The sequence below is a fragment of the Triturus cristatus genome, chromosome 11 (genome assembly GCF_964204655.1).
Source record: "Triturus cristatus chromosome 11, aTriCri1.1, whole genome shotgun sequence".
Taxonomy (NCBI): domain Eukaryota; kingdom Metazoa; phylum Chordata; class Amphibia; order Caudata; family Salamandridae; genus Triturus; species Triturus cristatus.
The window spans coordinates 197158650-197179669 of NC_140594.1; the positions used below are offsets into that span (position 1 = coordinate 197158650).

The 21020-nt window shown below is 43.6% G+C and overlaps 1 long non-coding RNA gene across 1 annotated transcript in view; it reads left to right on the forward strand.

The window, feature by feature from the left end:
* The window catches only part of LOC146783895 (uncharacterized), a 71843-nt gene extending 60058 nt beyond the window's left edge, over positions 1 to 11785 (forward strand). Inside the window, exon 3 of the long non-coding RNA XR_014970927.1 lies at positions 11283 to 11785. This is a non-coding gene — a long non-coding RNA (uncharacterized LOC146783895). The remainder of the gene's footprint in view (positions 1 to 11282) is intronic.
* Positions 11786 to 21020: the final 9235 nt, after the last annotated feature.

Sequence of the window (21020 nt, forward strand, 5' to 3'; positions counted from 1 at the left end):
ATATTTTTTGTACCTTAGGTGGGAATTTATTTTTTAATTTAGGCTCCAGAAAAATAATTTTAAGATCATTTGATATATGTAAATTTTTTCATGTACTGCATAATGCGAAGTTGATTCCAGTGGCATCATAACCCATCCCAGCAGCTTTGAATGAGGATGATTGCCCCTGGATAGTAACATGAAGCATTTAAATTGCTCAAAGCTCCTTTTACTTTGATCAGTAACAGTGGTCCACAAAAACGGGCTCATAAATACTTCTGCAAGGAACAAATGGAACACGAGTGCACAAAAGGAAGGGGGACAGGTGGAAGGATAGATGGATTTAGAGAAGTATGGCGAAAGGAAAGGATGGATGGAAGCTTTGAGGAATGGATAGCTAGTAGGATAAATAGATGAATGCAGAGAAAGAATGGATGGCTGGAGAGAGAAAAGCATGAAGAAAGGAAAGGTAGGAGGATGGAGACACGGACGCATGGACAGATATAAATAATGCATGGTAAAACGACAGACTGAATGGTTTAAAAAAGGAAGAATGTTAGCAAAGATGGGAAAAGGTAGAAGGATGGAGAGAAGGAATAAAACATGGACAAAAAATCCAAATAAGAATAGTGAGAATTTCCTCAGGGAGAACACGCTGCCGAATGACTGCTGAGCTAAATCTTTCAATGTTGTTCAGGATAAGGTGGAAAATGGATCCTAGTTTATTTTTTTGGCTACGTCCTTGGGTGATGTACATGGCATATTGCATTGAAAAAAAAAAAAACTGAAACCGGTCCTAGGAAGCTTGTTTCCGGTCCAGGGAAGACATGGCTTGGCAGTTCGGGCTGGACTGTTCCCATGAGTCACAGGCTCAGACTGATTTGCATATGGCCATGTCTGAACTGGGGTGGCAGAGTGGGCTAAAGAACGGTGATGGATTAAACCCAGATCAGTTGACTGGGGGTGAGTGCTTGCAATGTTCAACACTCCGTCCATCATTTCCTTTGGTTTTTGCTTTGTTCGCCATATTGCATTGAATCACACATTAAGTTCAAATATCTCCATACAACTTTGAAGAAATTAATTTGCACACGGGGAGAATCCCGAAAAGTGTGTGCGGATGACTTATGACACTGTCAGCCAGCCCTAAACAGTGTGTTAGCCAGGAACAGATTGGGAGACAGGCTCTCGATTCATCAAAAAAGAGCTACAATTCAACAATGAGGAGGTGGAAATCCTCATTAATGAGAAGAATAAACAAAATCAAAGTCTCTATGCATTCCAAAGTGCATCAGAATAAGCTGCATTTCATAAAGGCATCAGCGCACAAATACTTGCACTGGCTTTCACCAAAGGATATGTTGAAGAAATGAAAAAATGTGGTATGAGTGAAGGGCTATTATTAGATTCTGAAAGGTACTGTTGGGATTCAATGTCTTTAGTTTGTCCCATAGAGTTTTCTTCTTGTCTGCCAAGTCAAAGTCCAATGAGGAAACAAGAAGTCCAGAGACACATATTTCTTATTTGCTTTGGTGTACTAGAGTGTAACACCATGTTAAAAACTCGTGCATCCCTCCCTGTTATGGCTTAACAAGGCCAATGCCATCCAACAACTGATTAAAGATTGTTCAGGTAAACACCTTTGATGTAATAGTCAGTTGAGAGATTGGGCCATAAGAGTTACCGGCCGAAATTCGGTAAATATCCTGTTACCGACCGGTATTTAGGCATTTGCTATGTAGGGGGCTGATTAATTAAGGAATCAGTAAAATACCGATTCGGTAAATACCGAATCCAGAAATGCAATGTAGGGAGCACTCTAAAGAGTGAAAATCAGTATTAAGAATTCGTTATTTACCACCAAATACAGGTTGGTGATAAATAATGAATACCTTGCAAAAAGCAATATTTTGCTGATTTAAGAGTGCCATGTGGCAGACATACATGCCCTTAGGGCATGTATGTGCGCCACATGTGCACACATGCAAGATTCAGGGGTGCAACAGGGTGTCAATGTGACACCCTGCCACCCTTGTATATGCTCCCCCCATTACCGAATCGGTATTTACCGAATCGGTAATGAGGCATACCTTCCCATTGATTCCTATGGGCCTCCAGGCCCAAAGGAATTAATGGGAAGGTATGCCTCATTACCGAATCGGTAAATACCGATTCATAATTTCCGAATTTTTCCGATTCGGTAAACTTTACCGAATCATTACCTACATCACATTTACCGATTCATAAATACCGAATCGGTAAAATTCGGTATTTATGAATCGGTAAATGTGAGGCTACCTACATATGGCCCTTAGTGTCATCAGCTCTCCCTTAAGCTGAACCTTAATTGAGCAACACCTTTATGCCATCAAAGATAAATTATTAAATAAATATTTTCCCTAATATGGCTTTTAGCAAGCCAATCAGCAGATGCCGGCAAAGGGTACACTTGTCATGCATGCGAAAGAGAGAAACACTTTCACAATATTCCAGCCAAAAAACAGAATTCCGCGCCTGCATTGCAGCAGGGGGGAAGGAATTGCTGCACTGGGATTTGCACATAGGTGTCACCCTGCTGCCAGACAGCATCTACTGACATCCTCGCCCTCTACTCTGTTAAGGATAATCAAATCAGTGGTCAATATTTTATGTAGGCCTTGCTGGTGCTCACCTGGATTAAGGGCTAGCAAATGTAGGAGGAGTTTGTAGAAATGGACTATCTGAAAGCTGGCATTGCCGCTGCTCAACCTCTTCTGTCTTTAATGCCTCAAATCATGTGATTCCATGAGCCCTCTCCTCTCAATATCAGCCTCCCAATTGGGCCCCACTCTTCCACCTAATTGATGTTGCTTCATTTGTTTATTACCTCCTCATCATATCCCTTTGTCTAAGTACCTCTCTGTGCTAAACCCCACACACAGAGCTGATTTGCAATATCCAGCAGCTCTGAATTCACTGATGGGGGCGGATGACTAGAAAACGGAATAGGTCTTTACATATCGGTGCCTTAGGTGAAAAATTAGGATAAGAATAATACACCTGTAAACCACCAGGTTAAATGTATGACCAGTATTTGATTTTATTATGAAAGCATAGTTACAGCTTATCTCTGGTCCTGATGAATGTTTGTGAACTTTAGATAGTCATCTAGGGGCAGAAACATGTTTACATATTGAGAAATGGTAGCTGTTACCCCCTGTCCTCACATGTATATAATTTTTGTTCATCCTATCCAATGAGGGCACCAAAAAAGAATTACTGTTTGCCCACCAGGAGATAGTTTTAATCACTATTATCTCTTTCTTTTCTTGCACTCTGCCCCTCACACACCAACATTGCCATCTTTCTCGTCAAAAACACCTCAGCTCCTCCCAGTGCATTCGGGAGTTGTAGTCCACACAAGGTACCTTGCGGTCCTTGTGTGAGGAGGGAGCCCTATGATGAAGCATGTCATCTTCAGGTGAGTGAGGGGTCTTGTCCTTAACAGCTAAATTCTCTTATTTTGATCCTACCGGACGTACAAATATTAGGTGAGACGTTTAAAACTACTTGCCAAGCCTTAAACTCCCCTTTTATTACACATAAGACCCACCTAGTAATGGGCCTAAGTAACCCTAAGGGTAGGGTGCTAAGTAAGTAAAAAGTAGGACATGTACCTTTATGTTTTGCATGTCCTATCAATCAATCAATCAGCTAATTTGTAAAGCGCACTACTTACCCGTAAGGGTTTCAAGGCGCTTGGGGGGGGGGGAGGTGCTGCTGCTACTGGTCGAAAAGCCAGGTCTTGAGTCGTCTCCTGAAGGTCAGTAGGTCTTCGGTTAGTCGTAGGTTGAGGGGGAGGGTGTTCCAGGTCTTGGCGGCGCGGTGGGAGAAGGACCTGCCTCCGGAAGTGGTTCTATGGATGCGCGGGACTGTGGCCAGGGCGTGGTCAGCGGAGCGGAGTTTCCTGTTGGGTACGTAGGAGAGTCGACTGTTGAGATAGGCTGGGCCAGTTTTGTGGAATGCCTTGTGGGCGTGGATCAGGAGCTTGAAGGAGATTCTTCTGTCGACGGTGAGCCAGTGCAGGTTCCTCAGGTGGGGGTTGATGTGGTTGCTGCGCGGGACGACGAGGATCAGGCGTGCAGAGGCGTTCTGGATTCTTTGCAGTCTGTTGATGAGTTTGGACGGGGCTCTGGAGTAGAGGGCGTTTCCGTAGTCGAGTCTGCTGCTGACTAGGGCCTGGGTGACTGTTTTCCTCGTGTCTGTCGGGATCCATCTGTAGATCTTGCGGAGCATACGGAGGGTGTTGAAGCAGGTAGAGGAGACTGCGTTGACTTGTTTGGTCATGGTGACTTTCGAGTCGAGGATGACTCCCAGGTTGCGTGCATGGTTGGTGGGAGCCGGGGGTGTCCCCAGTGATGCGGGCCACCAGGAGTCATCCCATGCTGAGGGGTTGGGCCCGAGGATGAGGATCTCCATCTTGTCTGAGTTCAGCTTAAGTCGGCTTTCCTTCATCCAGTCGGCGACAGCCTTCATTCCCTGGTGGAGGTTGGATTTGGTGGTGAGGGGGTCCATGGTGAGGGAGAGGATCAGCTGCGTGTTGTCAGTGTAGGAGATTATGTTGACGTCGTGCTGTCGGGCGATGCGTGCGAGTGGTGCCATGTAGACGTTGAACAGCGTCAGGCTGAGGGAGGATCCCTGTGGGACGCCGCAGATGATCTCGGAGGCTTCGGACCGGAACGGGGGGAGGCAGACTCTCTGAGTTCTGCCGGAGAGGAAGGAGGTGGTTCAGTCCAAGGCCATGTCTCGGATCCCTGTGTTGTGGAGGCGCGAGCATAGTGTGCGGTGGCAGACGGTGTCGATGGCGGCGGAGAGGTCCTGGAGGATGAGGGCCGCCGTCTCGCCATTGTCTAGCAGGATCCCGATGTCGTCTGTGGCGGCGATGAGGGCAGTTTCGGTGCTGTGGTTGCTGCTGAATCCTGATTGGGAGGGTCCAGGATGCTGTTGTCTTCTAGGTGACGGGTGAGCTGGGGGTTGAAGCTGTCATGGATGTCGGTGATTTTGCGGTGAAAGAAGGTGGCGAGGGAGTTGCACAGGGCTTGCGATGGCGGGATGTCGTTGGCGCTGGAGCTGGGGTTGGAGAGTTCCTTCACGATGTTGAAGAGCTCCTTGCTGTTGTGTGCGTTGTTGTCAAGGCGGTCTTTGAAGGAGGTTCTTTTGGCAGTCCTGATGAGGTGGTGATGGTTGCGGATGGCGTCTTTGTGGGCAGCATGGCTGTCCGGTGTCTTGTCGCTGTGCCATTTGTTCTTCAATTTCCGGCAGGTGCGCTTTGATGCTAGGAGTTCCGGGGTGAACCAGCTGGCTCTCTTGCTGGTGTCTCTGTTGGTTGGCTTTTTCAGCGGGGCTAAGGTGTTGGCGCAGTCGTCCATCCAGCGTCTGAGGGTGCGTGCACCATCATCGGGGTTGGTGGGGTTGGTCGGTGGGTTGAGTGCGAGGTTTGTCTGTAGTTGTTCTTCAGTGACTTTGCCCCAGCAGGGGCGAGGGATCTGTAGGGTGCGGTGGTGTGTGAGGGGTTTTCAGAAGGTGAAGTGGATGCAGTGGTGGTCTGTCCAGGTAACTTCGGAGGCGTGGCTGAAGGCGACGTGGGGGCTTGAGGAGAAGATGGCATCCAGCGTGTGAACGCCGATGTGGGTCGGCGTCGTGACGAGCTGTTTAAGTCCGAGGTTGGCGAGGTTGTCGATCAGGGTGGAGGAGTTGTTGTCGTTGTTGTTCTCCAGATGATAGTTCAGGTCTCCGAGGAGGATGTAGTCGGTGGAGGTCAGCGCGTGCGTGCTGATGAGGTCGGCGATGGAGTCGCAGAATTTTGGTCTGTAGACGAGGGCGCCTCTTAGGGTGGTCTTGGGGTCCATGTGGATCTGGAAGTGCATGTGTTCGGCGGTGCTGAGGGTGTCGTTGGTGTTTGTTGAGACCCTGATGGTGTTCTTGTGGACGATGGCGATTCCTCCTCCGGCTCCGTTGGTGGGGTCTCTGCGGGTGATCTTGTACCCGTTGGGGATGGCTATGGCGATGTCTGGAGAGGAGGCTTCGTTCATCCAGGTCTCGGTCAGGAAGGCGACGTCCGGGGATGCGGTGTCGAGTAGGTCCCAGAGCTCAACAGCGTGTTTGCGTGCAGAGCGAGTGTTGATCAGGATGCATCTGAGCTGGTTGGGTTCCGTCGTGGTGGGTGTCTCAGTGCCTTTGAGGCAGGAGAAGCTGCAGTTTCGGCAGGTGAAGGAACTGTGGGTGCGCTTCGGGGTGGCCTTGCAGCAGGTGTGGGTCCTTCCTGGGTTGAGAGCGACGAGGCTGCTGGCGTTGTAGCGGAGGCGGTCTTCATGGCTGGTGTGGGGGCCAGGGGTTCTGGCACTGGGCGCTATCCAGGTGCGGACGGGCGCAGACGGGACAAACAGCCTATTTCGGGTTTCACTACTCTGAGGCCTACCCCTCTCATTGGCCAATATTGGGAATTCCTTAATATACTTTTAAGCTGTTATTCCTGATCAGAGAGGTGTAGCTTTTTCGTGTCTGATATATTTGGAATGGTAACGGTACATCCTCCTTACTGGTAAAGTTGGATTTAACATTACAGTTTTAGAAATGCCATTTTTAGAAAGTGCAAAAAGAACAATTGATGGACAGAATGTTGAATCAATTGCTTTTTTTGCTTTTGTCACCCCGAGTGGGAAGGGTATGTCAAAATGTGGGTCCCATGCTCATTGTGCCACTAGATTAAGGGGTAAGGGGTGATACCCCGAAACCAGTCAAAGGATGCTTGTTTCCATTCCAGGGAGTATCTGGCTTGATAGTTCGGGCTAGACTGTTCCCATGAGGAGCAGGGTCAAGACTGATTTGCATGTGCCTAGGTCCAATTTAGGGTGGTGTGGTGAGCAAATAAAATGATGGAATAAACACAGATCGTTGTGACTGGGTGAATGTTTGCATTGTTCAGTTTTCCGTCCATCAATTGTTCTTTTAAATTTTATAATGTGAACATTTCTCTGTACTTATTGCTCTGCATACCAGACATCTGGGTAAGGTGACAGCTAAACTTTGTGCATTCCCTCTAGACAGCCACAAGCACAGTAAGGTGAGGCTCATTCCCTCTAGACAGCCACAAACACAGCAAGGTGAGGCTCATCAGCATTCTAAACATTCTTCTGCATTTATCTGCATTCTGATGGGTCTTCCTTGGCAGTGAAGGAATGGTAGGGGCTGAAATTTACACTTCCATAGGTCGTGTCCTCAAGCAAAGCACTGATTTCCCCCCCAGTGAAAGGAATACTTGAGCATTTCAGAGAGTTCTTTTGAAGTCAGCCCCTTCATCAAAGGCACTTTTGGGTTTACGTACTGGGTCTCTGACCCACTAAAAATCAGAAACGTCTTGATCTTGAACTGAACCTCTGTCAGAAGGACTGCTGTGCTGCTTTAAGAACTGAACTGGACTGCTTATGTGGATGGACTGCTTTTCTGCTTGTTGCCCTACTGTCTGCTGCTCCCTGACTCTGCATTCCCTCAAAGTGATCTCCAAGGACTTGCCTCCTGTTTTCTGAAGACTAAGGGACACAAAAGACTTCCTACAATTCTGCTGGTGCTGCTGGACTCTACCTTTTGTGAGTCTGACCCTTGCCTGAGGTTCCCCCTCCAAACTCTGGGCCTCAGAAGGGGATTCTGCAGCTGTTTTCATCAAAACCTGACACATTGCATCAACTGCGTGAGAAATTCCACCGCATTGCCCTTTGACGCCGATGCAGAGGCTGCCCGACGAGACAACAGCGCATTGCCTTCACTTCAGCAAAGCTCAACGACGATGTAGTCACCTGACTGCATAGAAAGATCAACGCATTTTCCCTCAGTCTTGATGCTTTGCTTCATCCAAGGTATTACGTCAGCGATCCCTGCGTAGTTCCTGTAGCTGGCCTGCCCTCCATTGAGTCAGCCTGAACTTTGGATATGCACCTTCTGTCGTGACCTCAAGTAAACGTTTGGCTGCTGGAGACTTGTAACCACTATTTTTGCACTTATGTTTGACAATGTATTTCTCAACGTCAACTGATTGGATTTTTTTGTTTTAGTCTTATTTTGCTCAGATAAATATTCTTTATTTTTCTAAATCTGTGTGGTATATTCATTGTGTTGATGATATGTGTGTGTGTTACACAAATACTTTACACATTGACTTTGAGATGTGTATGTACTGCTGGAGGAGCTGTATACCTATCTTGAAAATCTAGAAGCCCACCTGCTTCCTGAGAGATGGAAGGAACCTATCAACTTTGTAAGAGAAACTGCGCAGGTATCTCCAATGGTTTTGGAGTACCCAGAAGAGTAGACTTCTGCACAGCGATCTATTGAATCCGACCATGAGAGGCCCAGTTAAGTTCATGATTGTGTATAGTGATTATCATTCTGTGCATGGCCATAACTGCCCAATCTGAGATCATGCTGCATGTAACCTTATCTATCGAAGTTGTGATAGGCCTGCGAGTCATCTTAAAATTTAGTTACAAATTTCGCTCTAGTTTTTCTGTTGTATTCTGGATTATTAAACTACGTTATTATCTTAAATAGCATTATTTTATTTTGTGAACCGTTCTTGATGACCTTACTGGGGATATTCTTTCCATTTTATGACCTGCTAGTTATCTAGGGGTTGTTCTTTCTTCTTCTTTCAATTATTCAATCAATCAATCAGGTGGCTTGTACAGCATGGCTACTCATCCGTTAGGGTCTCAAGGCACTGGTGAAGGGGGAACTGCAAGTCTGTCATAGGCGCTGTGGTTCAGTCAAAGAGCCATGTCTTGAGGTCTTTCCTGAATTGATGCAGTGACCATGATTGACTGAAGTGAAGAGGGAGGGTGTTCCAGGTCTTTGCTGTGAGACAGGAGAAGGGTCTTCCTCCGGCCGTGGTTTTGTGAATATGTGAGACGGTAGCCAAGGTGAGCTGGGCAGAGCAGAGGTCTTTGGTGGATGCATGGAATGCGAGGCAGTGGTTAAGGTACGCAGGTCCTGCATCATGTAGAGCTTTGTAGGTGTGTGTGAGGAGCTTGAAGGTGATTTTTTGTTGACTGGGAGCCAGTGGAGGTCTCTCAGGTGGTCGGTTATGTGGCTGCCAGTGTTTGCTCTAACGTGCGCGCCTGTGCACCTATAAGGCACCGAGCGTGCATTGTCCTGTGTGAAGCACGCACACGTTCTCCCCGCTGCCCACTTTTAAAATGCGCACGGTGAAAAATGGCAATTTACCAGTTGCCTGAGGCCTTTGTGAAAGGATTCCTGTTAATCACAGCAATCTAACACCTTGGCATCTATGTACATGGACTTTGCATGTGAATTATGTGGGCATTTGTGAAAGTATTCCTGTTAATCACAGCGCCCGTCATGCGCTGAAATTAACAGGAATACTTTCACAAATGCCCACAATCAGCCCGCAGTCTGTCTCTATTGAGAAAAGACATGCATCAAGTCCAAAAGCACGACGTGTGCTTTACACGTCGTGCTTTCAGACTTGCTTAATTTCTTTTCTAAATAGAGCACGGCTGGGTGCTGTTTGTGGGCCATTGTGAAAATATTCCTGTTAATTGCAGCGCATGACGGGCGCTGTGATTAACAGGAATCCTTTCACAGAGGCCCACAATCAGCCGCAATATATTAAAAATGCAGCAAGTCCAAAAGCACGACGAGTAAAGCACACGTCTGACTTTTGGACTTGCTGCATGTCTTTTCTCAATAGAGAGGGGCTGTGGGCTGATGGCACGCTCCACTTCAGCTTTAGTTTCAGTCCGAATTATTAGTGCATAAATAGCAGCCAGCGCTAGTATTTGAGAGCCAACAGGCCCTATAATTATGCGTGACATTGCATTTCAGTGCGGTGATGCTGACCACCACACTGTAATGCGTTATTCTAATGCCTGATGCGTGATACTTGGCAGGCCTGCATGTAAATCCAGATGACCCATACTGAATGCAGAAAAAGCTCAAAAACTATTTCTTCAAAAAGTACTATACACTCACTTCATCAAACTAGTAAGTGAATTAACGTCATTCAATTCACAGAGCCAGATAGAGTTATAGCACCAACATTCAAGATAAGCGGAAGCGGAGGGTAATGTGTGAAATGAAGGTTTTTCAAATGGTTCCATTATGACACATAGGACTAAACACCATGTTACAGCGGCGCGTGTAGAAGAATCAGAGATCTGCGCATTTCTCTAAAAGCTCCATGTGTTGTACATCCGAAAGACATTGCCTTTCCTTCATCCCCTCGGTTGTTTTGTTTAAAAGTTCAAAAGACATAAATAATAAGTTAGTGCTTTTATTGACATATGATTCATAAGAAAAAGCCAGAAGTAATCATTCCACAAGATTAGAACCAATACCCCCTTAAATGATTTACTCCCAAAGCTGTCATCTGGTAGTAAGAGAGAGTTGGCTGTGGGCCCCTCATGCCCTTCGGCTTAGGGGCCATTAACTTTAAACCTTTCCCTAACCAGGCCTTTCCAGGTCTCATCTATAGACAGCCTTTAGCTGTTGTCTAAAACGTATTGTGGACACAGGGGTAGGCAAAAAGCAAACTAAAATACCCCCCCCCCCTTCCCCCCCAATTCGATCGTTACCTCAAATGCAACCAGGAGAGTGAAGCTAGTAAGGTCTGTCCTCCCTAGAAGAGATCCTTTCATCCCTCCTATCTATTAATCTCTCCACCCTTTAAGCCTTTCATCCAGCGTCCATTTCACCTGTCTATTCATGCTCCCATCCGTCTGTCGTTTCATCTAATCCATCCATCCTTCCTTTACCATTCCATCCATCCATCATTTCACCCACCTTTTATCAATCACCCATCCTTTCACCCTTCCATCCAGGTTTCCATCCATCTATCCAAACATTCATCCTTCAATCCATTCTTACGTGCACCTGCTGGAGCAGAGTTTTCTGTTGAAAATTCATTGGGTTTTGAAGCTTCAGTTGTCTAAACGTGGTAAAAATAAAATTACTAATTTTTAATTATTAATTATTTGTTTTGTGTAAATGTTTTTTTATTTAATCAATACGTATGTATTAACAAGAGAAAAACCGACACGAGGGAAATGCTTATATGTTGCTATTGACAATGTGCATGTTTTATTAAATAAACGTTGCTGAGTGCTGTTTATTTTTAAGCACGAAACGCTTTTGAATTAATGCTTTTCTGTGTTGCTAAAGCTAGATAATTGCATACACATAAGGGTATTAGTGGGGTTAACACTGTTTAATCATTATGCTGTGGTAACGTTGTTTTGTCTCTTTTAATTAAGATGGTCTATTGTGGCCTATTGTGGCCTACTAAAAGATGGCTGACTTTTGAAGCCTGGTTTCGAGTAAGAATTTGTGATGGAAAAGGCCTTGCTGAATATGGACGCGAGTCATCTGTCCACAGTCCTTGCCTGGTTAAAACTTTCCGTGAGGACAGCAGCAGATCTGGGCATGTTTCCAGATGCACTGGACAGCAGCCTTGGCAGCCTTGGAAAACAAAGGAGCTTTAAAGGAAGACTCTAAGCTGTGAGCTCACCAGAGGAAATATGTGGAAGTTGAGAAGAAACATTTGTAGACTTAGTTCCTGTTCTGTCTTTTTATTTTTGTGACTTTTTCTGAGCGGAGATTTTTCAAAATGTAGCGATGCTACATCCTTTCCTTCTCGCTCTGCTCAGCGGTTCGGCGGATGAAGAGGAAATTAAATGTTTCTTTCCTTTGTTTGAATTATTATAAATATATTAGACCAGAGAGGGTTCCATTCCATTGCGGTTTTACTTTCTTCCTAAACCTGCGTTGGTGAGGATCGATGCTGTAAGGACGGTGACTTGGGAGATTTCTACCGAGAGACTTGTCCTGATGACCCATTCTGACATTTAGCTAGAATAGGTAATTATGAGAAAATGATTTATTCTGATTAATTTCTTTTGACTAACTTTAGATAAAGAATCATAACTTTAATACGGTGTTGGTGATTATTTCTTGTCAATTATTGAGTATTCTATTTGATTATTGATGTATAGATTGTTTAGATCATTACAATTGCAATAGCTAGGTCTTATTGACCTCGGTGTAGGTGTGGGGTTTAAGTTTAGGAGTTGGAGTTTTCTTTCCACAGGTTCAATGTTAGTAGAGTATTTGAGTGTATGTTAGTGAAATGGGCCCTAGTGTATGGTGAGTGTATGTGCGTGTAACTGTGAAATTACTCTATCCGTGGAAGTAGGGAGATTATATACACCCCAATCTGCATCAAGTTCCTGGTAGCAGAGGATGGTTATTGATGATTGTCTTGATCTGATTAGATTGCTTGTACATTAGCTAATTGATTATTGATTGATGTTGGTATATGTACTAATACTATATGTTGGAGTCGTCATGTTGAGTTATATGTAGTGCTTCTGGAACTTGGAAGCTAGTAGCAGTTCCGTAGTAGGGCAGAGGGAAGTATATGCTGCTCTCGGGAAAGACGGGATTGTTGGTCCTGTACGTATGCAGGAAAATTCACATTGTCTGGGTTCGGAATCAGTGACATTGTTATATGTTACTATTAGAGATATTTCTGGTATATAAGGAGTGCGTATGGTAGTGAAGGTTATCTATGAAACTCTGGTTTTAAGTCCCAGGGATCCGTAAGGTTCGCCGTTAAAGATTATCGCGGGAGAAGTAATAGGTATTCTCTGAGCTTGTTTGAGAAACTTTGATGTGTGTTATAATTCTGTAGTGGAGCAGATTGTTCGCTGTTCTCGGGAAAAGCAGGATTCTGTGTGTATGTACTATATTTTCTTGTATGAATGTGTGTGAATGTTTATACATTTAGTTGATTGTAAGACTCTTTGGACAAGTCCTAGAGGAAACAGTTAATGAATGTATGTTAGAAGGGCAGAGTAGAGGGATGTGCTACTTTGTCAACCAGAGGTTTCTTGTGAAATATTCTTTGGTTAGCGAAGCGGACAATGGAGATGTTTATATGTTGTAACTAATAGATTTTGTAGAAATTCGACACGAAGTCTACTGAGAAATTTTGTAAAGGAGGGGTAGACGACTGACAGGAGACAGGAGCGAGAAACTGCAGCGACTGCTGACGTCAAACAGACCGCGCTCTCATTGGATATTAGATCAGAATAGTGCTCGCGCTGAGATTGGTGCGTTGGTGTGAGCCGCGCAAGGATTGGTGGAGCTATTTAGTGACGTAACGTTCCAGGACTGGTGCGTTAGTGTGAGTCGCGCTGTTATTGGTTGAAAAATCATATTGTGTAGTTGTATTACGGAAGGGATTAGAAAGTTTTGGTAAGCGTTAAAATGTATTACCAAGAGGAGAAAAAGAAAAAATCTTTGTTCAGAAAGATTAAAAATTGGTTCGACAAGGATAAAGATGTTAAAACGAGAGAGGGTGAATTGTTACCTCCATCGAAAACGCCTGCATCCTTCATGGCTGCGAGATATGGGTATCATACCTGTATATGGTTGGAGAATTGGGTTAGGTACACCAAAGAAGATGGAGTTTTAGCACTTCCAGAGCATGGTTCATTTAATCTGGCCGTGTTGAAAAATTTACGGGAAAAGATGTTATGTCTTGACCCAAGACCAAGGCCGACACAATTCGAGGCTTTAGTGGAATGGGAAGAGGAAGTACATGAGCGAGAGAAACAGAGGTCTGGAGGTAACTATAGGTATATGTTTGGGAGGAGACATGGTCGTGAAACTCATCATGATCGAATGACGAGATGGCGAGATGCTAGTATGTCAGAGGGATTATATCCTGTGAGAACAGTTGAAGAGGGAGCAGAAAGGGTTCCTGAGGCAGAAGTGAGAAGATATGGAGTTAATGAATATGAGGATGAGGTTTTAAATGACATGATTTACAAAAGACCACCTCCATATAGACCGGAACCAGAAGAAAGTACACCAATTGTTTCTCCGATAAGAGATACGCATCGTATCATTGAGACAGAAAATGTGACACCTGAGTTAAGAAATGGTAATCCTTTCAGGGAGAGAGAGAATAGAAGCAGTGGCGAAAATACGAGAGAATTAGCCAGAACTACATCGGAGTTGACTGAAAAGATCAAGGAACTGACAAAAAATCTAGATGCTGTTACGGTACCAGTAACCATAGGTCCGGTTATGCCTGTTTTTGATAAGCAGAGGAAGGGTGAGAATGGTTTGGTTATTCCATATGTTGGGAATAGATTGACAAGTTTGGCTGGTCCTTCAGGAGATTCAGGAAAAAGGGCAGGAAAATTCAGACATAACACCTGTAATGAAGAATTAGAGGAGTCTAATTCAGGACTGGATGCTGGTGAAGCTAGTTGTTCAGGGATGCCAATTTTAGAACCGCAGAAGAAAGTGGTTCCAGTGAGAAAATCTACTGAAATAACAGCTGAGGATCTGAATGAATGGATGAAAGTTCTTCAAAAGAGGGATAAAGATTCACAAGCAATTGATGTTGCTAGGTTACGTGTAGAATTAGAAGAGCTTGTTGCAGGGACAGTTCCAACAGAAATTCTAAAAAATCATCATGATGGTGAATTATTATTCATGTGTAAAAATATTACCTGGAGAGCGAGAAATACACATGACAGATTAAGAGCAATAGCAAATGACTATGGAATTGACATTGATAAAGTGAAAGTTTTGCAGAAGTCTTACAGGATGGATTTCACAGACAAGGATATAGAAAATTTGAATGGCACTGGTAGAACAGGACAGATTAAAGAAATGATCGCTTTATTGCGAAAATGGGGTGATGTTGAAAAGTGGAAGGATAGATGGTACAAAAAGAGAGAAGAATCAGGGGATAGGACTTATTCAGCATTTCCTGTGAGAGAAAAGGAAAAAACAGTGGATACTTATCCTATGAGAGAAATACCTGGAGGAGGATATGTACATGTTCCATGGACCAGACAGGATATTTTGTCATTTACGAATGATTTCCCTCGATTGAGAGAAAAGCCCGTCGAGTGGTACAGGCAGGTAGACAGGTTTGTGAAATTGTCAAAAGTGCTGTGGATTGACCTGAATAGTCTGTTTGATATAATTGTTCCAGCAGACTTGTGGGCTGAGTGTAAAATAGTTGTGAGTTGGCCTACTGAGGAATATCCAAGAGATCAGAGAACAGGAGCACCAGATCCAGAAGTAATGAGAAAGTATGAGCAGGTGATTGTATACCTGAAAAATAAAGTACCTCCAAAAGAAACAGACTGGGTCAAAATAGATCGAACACATCAGGAAGCAAAAGAATCAGTTCATGCTTTTTACGAGAGGCTGATACTGGCATTTAAACAATTCAGTGGAGATGAACACCTGGGTGACAAGGATTTGAGTCATTTTGTATACAGATTTGTATATGGCCTGAGACCTGAGATTAGTGAAAGAATTCGTGAGCATACTGTGGATTGGCAGAGTAAGAAAATAGATGAGATTCTGAGACATGCAAAATACTTCAGTGATGAGATTGAAGCAAAACAAAGAAAGCTGAAAGAGAAAGCAATGTGGGCACAGGTGAAAGTTGCGGAAAGACAGGAAGCACAGTTGGTGGAACAGGCCAATAATCTAGGAAATAATGCAGGGAATAGACCTAGGTATGCAGGGAAAGGAAAGGGGAATCTTGAGGAAGCAAAAAAGAAGTTTCCATGTCACAACTGTGGCCAACTGGGACATTGGAGATCGGAATGTACTAATCCACCATTAGTGAATAATGAGGGAAATTCCTTGAATCAACAGGTGCAGAACGAGGGAAAAAATCAACAGCAGCAACAGCAGAAAGTTGTGAGACAGCAGAGTCAAGAGCCAAAACCGCCCTTGCCACAGAATAGAGGAGCACAAAAGTATAATCCGGATTCGGGATTCTACAATGATGAGCAGGTAAACAAACCAAGGCGTTCTAACCAGGTACAACAGTACTTGTTAAAGAATGAAGGGAGTGAGTCTGAGGGTGATTATTGACGGTGCCGAAGAGAGGAGGAAGAGTGCATACTTGGTGCAACTCTAGAAATAGACCAGACAGGACCATTTGTGGATGGGAAAATAAATGAAGAAGGTGTTACTTTTTTAGTAGACACAGGTGCGACAAGATCAACTGTCAGGTCAACAGATATTAGAAATCTTCCTCTCTCGGATGAAGCAATCCAAGTAGTTGGTGTAGCAAATACACAAATCAGAACACGTCTTACTGAACCAGTAAGAGTACAAATAGGGAAATTCTCAGACATGCACAGATTTATCGTCTGTGACACAAGTCCAGTGAACCTGTTAGGTAGGGATCTACTGTGTAAGATGAATTGTACAATTTTTTGTACACCAGATGGAATAGCTTTTGAAACACCAGATGAGGATGTTTTGTACCGAATGACTCTAGAAAATAGAGAAAGTGAGTTAATTGGTGCATATGCTGTGTTTGATCCAGAGGATTTGCCTCAAGAGCTGAGAGACATAGTGAAAAGGACAGTTTGGGATTTTACTGGAGAGGATGTGGGATTGATGAATAATGTAGATCCTGTGAAAATTTCAGTGAAAGAGGGAATTACTTATCCTAACATTCCTCAGTACAAAATGACACCAGAAATAATTGAGGGAGTAACTCTTATAATTGAGAAAATGATTCAGCAGGGAGTTCTGAGAGAACTACTGAGTAGTCCGTGTAATTCACCGATAATGGGGCTAAAGAAGCCTAATGGGAAATTCAGGATCGTACAGGATTTGAGAAAAGTTAATCAAATTGTGGTGGCATGTTGTCCTATTGTGCCAAATCCATCAGTGATTTTGTATCAGATTCCACATGATGCTGAGTGGTATACAGTGATTGATTTGTGTCATGCTTTCTTTTCAATTCCATTGCATCATGACAGCCAGCCGATTTTTGCATTTAGATTTGGCCAGCGTATTTTAGCATGGTGTCGTATCCCACAGGGGTATACAGAGAGTCCTTCAATATTCAATCAGTTATTGAAAAAGTCATTGGAGAGTTTGATCATGCCTGAAAACTCAGTACTAGTGCAATATATCGATGACCTACTTGTGGCATCAAAGACACGTGAAGCTTGTGAAGTAGATACTATAGCTTTACTGAATCATCTGGCAGATGGAGGGTTAAAAGTATCTCCAGCTAAATTGCAGTTCTGCAAGAAAGAGGTGCATTATCTTGGACACAATATTGAGAAAGGTCTGAGAAAAGTGACTGATGACAGGATCAAAATTATCAGGGAAATGAAAGCCCCAAAGACCCAGAGGGAAGTGAGAATGTTCCTGGGAATGGTGGGTTATTGTCGTCAGTGGATAATTAATTTTTCGCTGATAGCAAAGCCACTGATTAAGCTGACTAAAAGTGAGATGACAGACCCATTGGAACTAGATGGAGAACAAATGGCAGCATTCGAAGAGTTGAAAAGCAGAATGTGTGAAGCCCCTGCTTTGGGTATGCCTGATTATGAAAAGGAGTTTGAATTGTACTGCAGTGAGAGAAATGGATGTGCACTTTCAGTGTTAATTCAGAAGCATGGATTACTGAGAAGGCCTATTGCGTACTTCTCATCGACACTTGACCCTGTAGCTGTGGGTTTACCAGGTTGTCTGAAATCTGTGGCTGCAACATGCAGAAGCCTGGAACAGAGTGAGGGAATCATAATGGGATATCCTGTAAGGGTATTCGTACCTCATAATGTGGCAATTCTTTTGACAAGAAGCAGAACTCAGTACATGTCACATAGTCGGTTGACTAAATATGAAAAAGTCATTCTGGGAGCATCAAATGTGACTCTTGAGAGATGTGTGAATGTGAATCCAGCGACATTGTTGCCGGATATTGAAAATGTGGGTGTGAAAACAGAAGATGATCACAATTGTTTGGATGTGCTTGATTACTGTACAAAACCGAGACCAGACATAAGGGATCTTCCCTTACATGAGAGTGATCATGTGTTGTTTGTGGATGGATCATGCCTGAGGAATGATGAGGGTGTGCTGCGTGCAGCATATGCAGTGTGTAAGGTTTCAGAAGTAATGGAAGCATCATCATTGAAAGGAGTGAAATCTGCGCAAGTTGCTGAAATAATTGCATTGACAAAAGCTTGTGAAATTGGGAAAGATTTGAGAACGACTGTGATGACTGATAGTCAGTATGGATTTGGAGTTGTGCATGACTTTGGCCAACTTTGGCTACAAAGAGGTTTCTTGACGTCGAGTGGGACTCCAATAAAGAATGCTGAAGTGATTGGGAAATTGCTTGAGGCGATACAGCTGCCTAAAGAACTAGCAGTTGTGAAATGTGCTGCCCATGGAGTAGGAGACGATTTTGTGACAGTTGGAAACAGATACGCAAACGATATTGCACAATACTGTGCAAGAAATAATCAATCTATTAATCGGGAACGAGAGAGTGAAATGTCTTTTTGTTCTGTGATGTTTACTAATGTCTTAGAGACATGGGATGAAGTGAAACAGTTGCAGGATGAGGCAGAGGAGGAAGAAAAGAAAGATTGGATTAAGGCAGGTTGTGCCCCGAGAGAGACAGACCATGTTTGGGTCTATAGAGATGGCAGACCAGTAATGCCCAACTCCATGCTGTCAGCAATGGCAAGGATGTATCATGGCCAGGGACACTTGGGGAGGGATGCGATGATTAGGTCCTTCAAACAAACCTGGTACAATGCAAAGTTCAGGACAATTGCAGAGAGTATCTGTCAAAGATGTTTGATTTGCCAGCAATTTAACACTGGGAAGAAGACAGTGGTGAGTCTGGGAACAATAGGCAGAGAAGGAGGTCCTTTTACAAGAATGCAGATTGATTTCATTGAAATGCCCCAAGTGAACAGACTGAGATATGTACTAGTTGTAGTCTGTTTGTTTTCAAGATGGGTTGAGGCCTATCCGACTAGGAGAAATGATGGAGTAACAGTGGCAAAGTTACTGTTAAGAGAGTTGATTCCTAGGTACGGATTTCCAGTAACGATTGAGACTGATAGAGGTGGACACTTCTATAATGAACTCATGAGTTTGATTTGTGAAGCATTAAGCATACAGCAGAAGCTACATTGTGCATACAGACCAGAGGCTTCTGGTGTTGTTGAGCAGATAAACGGCACAATCAAGAACAGGATTGGTAAGATGTGCTTAGCCACTGGCATGAAATGGCCTGATGTTTTGCCTCTAGTGCTAATGACTATTAGATCTACTCCAGATAGAACTACTGGTTTAAGTCCGCACGAGATAATCATGGGACGTGCAATGCGACATGCATATGTACCTGTCAATAAGTTGATGACAATAACTGATGACATGATTTTGGATTACTGTAAAGGCCTGGCTGACGCAGTTCATTCTGTGTTTCACCAGATTGGAGAAGAAGCTACTACACTTGAGAAGAAGCAAGCTCATGATCTGAGTCCAGGGGACTGGGTGAGGATTAAGGTGCACAGAAGAAGAAATTGCTTGGTTCCAAGGTGGGGAAGACCAAGACAAGTCATTCTAACTACGACGACTGCAGTGAAGTGTGCTGGTGTGAAAAACTGGGTGCATGCGAGTCATACTCTGAGAGTTCCAAACCCAAAGGATGGGACTGGTAGAGAGTATTTTGAAGAGTCAGATTCCAGTGATGATGAAGACCCAGAACCAGTAAGAAAGGATCAAGGTTCGGGAAAAGAAGCTTTTCCTACAAGTTCAAGAGAACCATTGAGAATCTCAGAAAGGAGATCTGATTCTGAAAGAGAGCCTGAAGTTCCAAAAAGCAGTGGAGGAAAAAGAAAAGAAAAGAGCAGTTCCACAGAAATTACTCCTGAATCAGAAGAGGAGGAGATTGAAGAACCACTTGAGATTATTTCTGAAGAAGTAGGGTCAGAAGAAGATAGAGAGGGACAGATTGCGGAAGACCCCCGAGGAGGTGTAGGGAACTCTTCTAATAAGCTAGGTGAAGGGACAAGTAGACAGCAAGAAGATTGCGTGTCGAAGACCCGAGGAGGGAAAGAAGTAGGGAAGTCTCAAAGAGTGGTGAAAAGGACTGTGGAGCGAAAGAAAACTGCTGAAGAACAAGAGCGAAAGAAAACTGCTGAAGAACAAGAGGCATTTGAAACAGAATCGGATGAAAGTGAAAGTGAAGAATCAAAGGGTCGAGTTCTGAGAAAAAGAACTTGGATTGGAGAAAGAAATAATACGGAGATAAGACCGAAAAAGGTCATAAGAGGAGATTTTTGGCCTAATAACAGAGTAAAGAGGCTGAGATACAGACTGATAAGAGGAAATACATCGAAAGCTGAACAAGTGAATGAAGTATCGAGTCAAAATGAAGTAAAAAGGAAGGAACAAAAGAAGTCAAGAGAACCTGAGGAAATAAAGAGAATTAGAAGACCCAACCAAAAGTACAGATCACCGGAATGGTCTTATGTGGCACTGTCTGAAGAAGGAAAAGAAGAAACAGTGACTCGAGATAATCCGGAGGGGATCTTGAGAAAAGTGGTTGAGGAAAAGGAAGGATCTGTTGGAATCTTAAAAGTTATCCTGACTGACATTGGAGAAGAGTCAGATGCACAGGATGTTGTTGATGATCTAATACAGTTTGATGTTGCTGAAGAAGAAGGAGTGAAAAGTGATGAATATCCAAATTGAGTGAATTGAAGAAGTCACTTGGAAAAAGTGAAAAGGAGAAAGTCTGAAACTCAGCTGTCTGAAGTAATCCAAAGTTTGAAGAAATACAGTAGTGGAGTAGTAGAGGCTAAGTCAAAAAACAAGGTCAAAGTAGTAAAATGGCTAACATAGAGAATAAACAAAGTAGATGTGCCTTCTTAAAAAGATGGTGTAGAATGTGCTGCTGCTGTACTGGATTATTAATGCTACTATGGGGTATTTTAGCTTTATTAGTTACATTTAGAGTTTCAATAGGTACATTTGGAATACATACTGAGAATGAGACAAATGTAGAGAAGAATTCGCAAAAAGTAGTTCCAATTAGAATTAGTAATACTTACATGCATAAAGATAGGTCAATTAATGATTTTTCTAGTAATGTTTTTTCAAAATTGTTATACGAATATGTG